Genomic DNA, 9013 nt, shown 5'->3' on the forward strand with positions numbered 1-9013 from the left:
GGCAGCCTGTCTACTTTTTATGGATATGGATGGACCCTCCTAAATTAGGGTTTCATAGAAACTCCCTTGAACCACATATTGTTTTTTCATTTTTCATTTATAAAGTATGTTACCAAGGGAGTCCAAGTAGTCACCCTAGAGGGGATATGGCCTTAGACAAAGGGTGCGCGTCAAGTGCCCAATGGCCTACCAAGTCCTACAAGGCTGGATGGAACTACAACGAACTTTGTTTTGTGTGTGTGTGCTTTTTTTTTTGAAATGTATTTGGAGAGATGGTTTCTGGTCAATTAAGTAAATGTGCCATATCATAAAATGAGAAGGGATGGTTAGGTCCAACCCATCACAAACAAACAAGCTAGCCATCCACTCAATTGTGTTGATGGCAAGGGAAGGGTGATGAAGTAATGTTGGTGTGGTTCACAAACCGCTAGTGGAAATAGCTTAGGATCTATCGAGTGGTGCTTTGACAATGAGTATGCTACATGCTATGAAATGCTTATGCAATAGGTGCTACTTGGATAGTGGACCTCATGGGAAAATTATTATTTTTGTCCAAGTGCCCTTTACAAAAATGATGAAATCATACAATGCAAAAGGAGGAGGTACAATAGGGGGGAAAGACCGATGTCAAAGACAAGTGTTGAAAACTAGAGAATACTAAGAACCATGGTAATCCCCTCTCAATTGTGGATGTTGAGGCCAAGGGAAGGAAGAGAAGCCACATGTCGGTCTTCGAATGGTGCTAAGAACCATTATGTGAGGAAGCATCCCAATCGGAAGAACAAGATAGAAGTCACCACCATGATAGCATCAAGAGAGATGATGCATGATCCACCTTAGGAGGAGAAGCCTCCATGTTGGTAGAAGAGAAAAATTCCTAGGATGATGAAACCATGAATGAAATGGCATACATCTCAAGTCTCTATCCAAGGTAGGACATGCACAAATTTGCATGTTAGCTTGACACTAAAAACAAAACCATGCAAAAGGGATGAAGATCTACAAGCGCAGAGGTTAGTAGTGAGATTGCTTTGAAAAAAAAAACCTAAAATGAAAAGCTAATTGAATGAATAATGAAATCATGCAAGCATGTATGTGTGTGTGAGTAAATGCAATGGAATACTTAAGAATAAAAATCTAACAACAAAATCCTATGGGCCCGACTCAATAGCCTAAATACCTAAGAGTGCAAAGATGGAGATAATGTAAGGATGTGGCCACCATCCCATATGCCCACTAGCAGGTCTCTACCAATGATATGCTTGACGAGGTGGTGAGGTAGTCCTAGATGGAGGTGGATCTAAAGTGGATATGTAAAGTGCAATGGGAGTGATAGTTGCAAACCAATTAGATGACCCCTCGGGAGTAGAGAAGGATGACCGCTAAGGTTGTCTATATGTCATATGCCCAATAGTTTGCAGGGGCCAAAGGAGCAGATGGGGTAGGAGCAGGAGGTATAGATCCACTCGATTGTGGAGTCGTAAAGCTTTGCATGGCTTGATCTTTGGTAGTAAGTGCAAGACCTATTTTTCTTAGGAAGTTGTTGCCAGGTGGGTTTGGTTTTATTGGTTCCATTTGAGGAAGAGTCATTGTCCTTTGGTTGGCTAGCCTTCGCATCTTGCAAGTTCTTGGGATTGTTGATTTTCTCCCCCTGAAACCAACCCCCTTTTCTTTGAGTAAGGCTGTGTGGAGGCTTTCTTGTGGACTTGATGAAATTGAAATAATTTTTGGGCAACTTGTTTAAGAAGAACACAACCTAATCATCATATGACTTTGGAAAGCTAGCAGTGGTGAACTCGATGAGTAACTGCCTATATTTAGCTAGCTTGACTTGTAGATCATCCCCTTCCTTAATAGAGAACTTCTGAAGCTCAAAGCTGAGATTTATGCATTGAGTACGATCTTTAGCCACATAGTGGTCAAGGAGATGACTCCAATGCTTTGATATGAGTGGGAAGTTTTGTAATTGAGAGTGAAACTTAGGAAGAAATCCTTGTATTAGCCCAACATTAGCTTTGGCATTGTGGTCTCTCCATTGATAGGTGTAATCAAGTTGAGCTAATTGAGGGTCCAACCCATAGGCTCTAGACCAATGAAAGGTCCCAAAGTCCTTGAGTTTCAAGCACTTGTTGCATGAAGTTTGACCGAGCAGTGAAATTTGACCTGTTAAAATGAGTCCTATCTATAAAGGCATTTGGGGCTATTACAACATGATTAGTAGTGCTTGGATAAGATGGATAGGTTGGGTAGGGTAGTGAAATGGAGTACAATTGGGACTTAGTCCCAAAGTGCCCACCATGGATGCGAGAAAGTGTGCATAGTGGATTCGAATGTGGGTGTGGATTGACTAGGCATGGGTATGGTAACCACATGCGGAGCCCATGGTGGAGAGATAGGGACATGTGGAGCAGATGATGGGAACCCCTATGTAGGAGTGATCCATGGAAAGTGTAATGATGCACTAAAAGCAGATGATGAAAATCCATGCATCTGAGAGGTCAAAGGATGTGTGTGATTGGGGGTAATAAGGGGGATGTCCATCACAGCCATCCTAGGGGAAAATGGTGTGCTCACTCACAAAAAGGTAGAGGGAAATATGTTAAAGGGTGGAAACAAAGTGCATAATGATACATCATGATATGAAGTGATAGGAAACAGTGAGTATGGAATGGAGAATGATAATGTGGCAGGAGCAGAAATGGAGGTTGCAACTCCTAGTGTGAAGGATGTGGATGCACATTGTAATTTAAGGTTTTGGAATGAAGAAGAGAGAAATTTGAGGTGGGGGCTAGAAGAGGGTGGGCTGGGAGGGACTTGAGAAGAATGGCTTACATGCTCAAATGAAACAAAATGCATAGATATACTTGATGAAGGATGTCTCCTTCGAAAGCCCCCTCTATTAAAGTTTACATACAAAAAATCAACTGGATCTCGCACAACAAAGGGGAAATAGGAGAGGGTTTTGATTCATATGACTCAAAAAAGTTGTACAAAGTTGAGACTAGGCCTGGTTGAGATGAAGATGGTGGGTCCCTAGTCACCCCAAATATCATACTTCTTCCATGATCAAAGTGGTGACCAGCCTCATCAATCGGTCCATATGGAGTAGCAAAGCTTGTAGGAGGGGGTCTAAGTTTGACTATACCTGATGCACAAGTACTCTTGAAAATTCCTCCTTTGACAGGAGGCTAAAATCTGGAATATGAGAAACAAAAGAAGGTGAAGCTGAAGGTGGGGTGTTGTCCTCTTCACCGAATCCATAATGTCTCCTCAGGTCCTCCAGGATGGAGAAGCATGATTACATGCCATGGGGTCTTGAGAAGAAGGTGATCGAGACATTGTGATTTGGTTATGAGTCGTTCATGTGCCTTGCATAAAGCCTAGCACTCCACAATATTTGCAAGAAGCATCTGATACCATGTGAAGAAAACACAATGATATAGACAAAGATGTGCAAAACTCATGCCCTAAAACCAAAACTCCAAGCTCAAATACATAAACAAACACAAGTAGAAGGAGAGAGAAAGAACACAGCTCTAAAGTGAATGAAAATTGTTAATGAATGAAGAGTGTACAAAGTGCCCAAGGTCAAAGCAATTGTATCGGAGAGTGACATCCACCAAAGATGGATCCCAAGTATTGTAACCACTAGTTGGGGATGAGAGAGTGCAGAATAATGAAGGGCAGCAAGCTGCTCACAAAACACAGTAGCCTAAGGTTGAAATTCGGTAAATGCATCAGTGTACTACTAGAGAAGGCTGAAAAGTGATCACCCAAGGTAGATAACTGTTAGGCAACATCATGAGAGGTGTTAGTTGATGTAGGAAACCTGCTAAACAACAAAGACGTAGGTACTACAACAGTCGCTTAGTGGGAGAGATGGCACCAGCTTGTCGCTAGGCACTAGATGCTGAAAATGCAAGCTAATGAGGTGTTATGATGATGTAGTAGGAAGGAGACCTCCAAACAATAGGGTGATGGCTAGAAACATGTCGCCTAGAGCTCGATAATGATGGGCTGCAGTTGATGATGGTGGCTGGACAGCATATGGTAGGTGGTTGTTGATGGCTAAGATCTACACAGTAGAGTGAGAAACCTGCACAAAAGGATGAGGACTTAATGGGGGAAACTTGTCTATTTATAGCCATGGATGGACCCTCCTAAATTAGGTTTTAGAGAAACTTCTTGAATTGCGCACCATTTTTGAATTTTTAACTAAATAAGCATATTTTGGGGTTGCTTAAGAGGCTAATTAGCATGTAATGCATTTCTTAGATCAATAGTCCCCTATGGTGGGGTCGCTACTCAAACCGATGAGGGCTCTATAGTGGAGGGAGGAGTCAATGCTCTATAGAACTCCATGAGTGCACGTTGGTGTTTGGTTCCATGTCTCTGTTTTGCTAGGTTCGTAAGAGGGGCTCTCTATGGTAGTGTAGCTCTAGCAAGAAGAGCTCGAGACCTCTCTAATTCGAAAAATCCATAACCTTGGATGGTGGCCAAAATCACTTTTTTAACAAGTAATGGAAGCGCTCTCAGATATCGTAGTTCATTGGGCATCTGCATAAGTAGTGCTCCTTTGACTCTAGCTCGAGTCGACAAATTTGGCAAATCTTGTCCCCTCTGGGGGAAGAGAGTTTGTGTCATATCTACATGTCCTGATTTGGAGCTAGTGTGAAGATGTATGGAATTGTCCAATGGTGCAACATACACCATGAGACACATGTGTATTCATGTATCTTGGGTGGACAACACAACCACTAGGGGATATATGGAGAATATGCTTCTGGTAGAAAGCCATCTTTGTCCCTAGATCCTCAGTATCATTCATGCCTTGCTTGTGTGTATATAAATAATGTCCATCCTAATGATGTGGTTCAGCTCCTCTCGACTGAGCTCCAAGTGGGGGCAATCCAAGCTACACTATGATGGTGGGAGGCGATCCATGTGTAATCCATATAACTGTAACCATGGCTTTGCCTGAGCACAATAGCACTTAGTTTTCCCCTAAAATGTTAGCTATGTGGATGACTCTAGTGTGAGCTAAGAGTATTTTGTCTCAGCAAGGTCCAAAGCTTGTGCAAGAAAGTTACCCTTTGGAAGAGGGCCTTTGGAAGAGGGCCTTTGAAAGTTACCCTTTGGAAGAGGACCTTTGCTACTATGGGTGGTGCTTCCATCTCTATTGTGATAATCTCATGTAGTACAAAGGGCTTACTTTGAATCATTTGTGAAATCATTAGTACTAGGGGCCTCTCCTCCATTTGTGCTCCCCACCCCTCATATATCTCTCCTCTCCCCTGCGGCTCAATCCCCATATGGGGGCTCCATATAGGAGTATTTGGTGTGATCACAATGTCGAAGAGAAAGAGCTTTGATTGAGGCTCTTGTAATTGTATGCGTGCACATTAGCTCTCCATCAACTCTAGAGCCGCATAGCCTCATGTCAATCTATCATCTAGTGCCCTCCCTTAAAGTGAATCTTGGCATTGAAAATGTAATCCTCAAGTAAACATATATTTGGACCACCTCCACTATCTCCTCTCCTGGGGTATTGATCACTGAATCCACTGAGAGGAAGTATTAAACACCATAACCTTGGTTTTCCTGAGGTTCATAGTGTGAGATCCTTGTCCTAACAGAAGGTATGTAGTGCATCTATGTGGCGTTGCAATCCCTTCGGTGTGTTGGAGATGAGGACTATGTCCTTGGCACACAATTATACGGATATCAATGCCCCTCTAGACCAGCTTCCTCCCTCCTAAGTCCATCAATGTAGTTTGATATCTCATCAAAATAAAGGCCAAATAGAGAAGGTGAGAGTGCGCATCCTTGTTTCACCCCAATGGTACTTGCATAGTTGTCAAGAAACCCATTCCATAAGGTTAGGAAACTCATTTCATACCTAGGCATTTCATAAACATATGAAACACCTATTTTAAACATTCACAAATGCCATACCCTAAATGTCCTGGGACTTTTGTAATCATCATTTATCATGGATTCATTTAACATGTCAACATGGACATTGGCATTGATTGCTAGAGTCTTGTTTTGAGTTGTTATCCATGATTGATTGCATATATTGATGGCTCCTTTTATAGCTAAAGTTGATATTGCACATGGATAATGGACCATGATACATGAAAATATTGATGATATGTTGAATGTTCGTTTGCATTGTATAGAATAATTAATAATGTCAATCTATGTCATCCATGTCGCATGAGTCATATAGTATATGTATATAAAACTTTCAAACTTTTTTTCATCTCGAATGAAACCCGTTTCTCACATTTTACGAAACTCATATAAAACCTATGTCTGAAACATGAATCCATGAGGTTGAATGATGCTGGCTTTACTACTGCTCATTTAAAACAACACTAAACTAGTGGTGGATGCTCTTAAGGACACGTTATATAGATGTTTAATTGCGATATGAGAGACACATCTATTGTGACTTGTAAAGGAAAAGCAATTATAAAGAGCTCATTAGCCACCACCACTCCACCCCACCTCTTCCGCTATAAAACCCCACCCACGGCAAAAGGGAAAAAAAAAGCACGGTTGGACGCTGCACGGCTGTGGAAAGAGAGAGAGAGAGAGAGAGAGAGAGAGAGAGAGAACCTTCTAAGAAGTTTCTTCTTCTCTTCCCCTCCTTAAAGGGTGGACACACATACTTATTCTTCTCCCTTTTTACATGAGATCAAGCTTGATTTTCTCCCTAATTGGCCCCCGCTATTTAAGTAAAAGGCCGTTGAAGTCTTGTGTGAGTCACATCTAAAAGAGAAGAAGATTGAAGATGGCTCCCAAGTGGAAAATTTCACGCATGGATGGCAATCCCTCAACAAGCAATGAAGATTCGGGTGAGGGCATCACTATCAATCCAACTACGGTACTGTATTTCTGAAAGTTTTCTTTTTGCAAAGTAAACTGTAGCTAACTATATTACTCAAAAGCAAAAATAAACAAAGTGTTAAGTGCTCAATATCCAGGTGGAGCTAAATGCAAACCAAGTCATTGAGGATGGTTGGGGAAAATGGGGGAAAGAAGCCATGGTTGGGGGAAAAGAAAGGGTGTTTGGGGGGGTATATAACAACAATGGGGTTATCATTCCATAGTGTGTAAAGAAAATTAGGTAACCCCAAGTATAAAGGAACATTTGTCAATGTTGCGAGTCTCTTTGAAGTTGCTCTTTGTTAGAAAATGCACTAGCTATGGAGGAGAGAGAAATAAGAGACAATGTCACAATGAGTGAGATGAAGCAAGAGCGTTGAGTGTACTTGTTGAATTGAAAGATAGAGTGAAAGTACATCACTAAATTAGGTCATGGGTTGACCTAACCAGCCTTCAACTAACTAACTAGAGTTTGGCTAACTTACTCTAGTCCCTAGTGTCACTCCTTTAATTTCATAGACACTAGGTATACACACACTAAGTTGACACTTATTAAAGTGTCCGCACCACACGAATGACATGGGCATTGTGTAGAATTGGCAAATTCTAACATCCCCTTGTAGTGCCAATGTGATGAAGTACGAGGATGATCAATCACCAAAGGATAATAAGTTTAAGGACTTTCAAAAAGCCTCAAAATCCTCATGTAGTAATGCCTTGGTGAAAATGACTACAACATTTTCATGTGTGGATACATACATTAAGATGATCTCTCTCTTACATAATGGTACTGCACTTCAATGTGTTTTGTGCAAGCATGATACATAGGATTTCATGATACTGCAATAGTACTATGATTGTTAGAAAGAATGGGTGTAGGGCCCTCCGATGGTAAATGTAGATCAGCGAACAATCTATGCAACCATGCAGATTCCACTATTGTTGTGAAGGTTGCCCTGTACTTAGCCTTACAAGATAAGATAACCATTATAGGGTGTTCCTTACTTAGCCATGAAATGCATGAGTGGCCCAAAAAGAAATAATCGGGCTTGCTTGATGGAGAAATTAGTATCATGGTGGATCATGCTTCAACCATCTTCCCCAAACAATGAAGAGATATATCAATCCGATCTTAATCTCTTATCTTAATCCACTTTCTTGCTAAGGTTAATTTCTTTTATTGGGAGATTAAGGTTGCATAGGCTTTACTAGTTTAATCCTTCATTGTATGCATGTGCATATTGAAATCAATATCCCATTTGCTTTTTAATGTGTAATGACTAATATTAAATCAATTACATTTGTTGACATTAACTCCTCCTTGATATTGTGTGCTTTGGATTAATCCCAAGTGAGTAATAAACCTTTGTAAAAGGGGTAAGTAGCAGTCAATGAGTCACTAGACTACCAAGGTAATCCTTATCTAAGCTCCTGTTCATCCTTGCATCTCATGAAACAACCCAATGTTTCCTTTCTAATGCATCGCAATCTGATTGCTTAATTAAAAATGTATGCCATGTATACTCTGATTGCGGAAAAGGTAAATGTTAGGTGAGGTGGTAAGCCAAAAGAGAGGTGACCCTCCCCCCCCCCTTACCACTTAAGACCTTGAGGGGTGCACAACCTTGTCCAAGGGGAACTTTGCCCCCCTTTCGGTGATTCAGAGCCCGATACTTGTATGTAGGCGTAGGTACCCTCCTATGATCACCACCACTCTCAATGAAATAATCCCCTTTGGGCACCCTTTCAGTGCTTATAGTAGTAGAGGCTCGGCTAGTGCCTTAGAGTGAGTGTCGGGCCCATTTTAGGTCCCGACACTTATGGATAGCCCCATATCCCATCAAGGTTGACCCCATATGGGGGTGGTTTTAGAGGTGATTCCACACCTAATAGCAACCCCAAAATATCCACTTACCCCCCTTTTCATGCTGAAAGAAAACATGGCACTTTTAGGACATCATTTGGCTCTAATACTAAGAGTAAGTATGCTAAAAATAGACACTCCATTGCATCACCCTCTAATGGCTCAAGTGGCCAATGGTTTATCTTTCTAGATGTTGTAAAGGAACAGAAGGAAAAAGTCTGATCTTTTAAATGTGGGGATAAGTACACTACCAAC

Source organism: Lygodium microphyllum, chromosome 20, assembly GCF_053477565.2.
Source record: "Lygodium microphyllum isolate KBCC chromosome 20, Lygodium_microphyllum_v1.1.10, whole genome shotgun sequence".
NCBI classification, from domain to species: domain Eukaryota; kingdom Viridiplantae; phylum Streptophyta; class Polypodiopsida; order Schizaeales; family Lygodiaceae; genus Lygodium; species Lygodium microphyllum.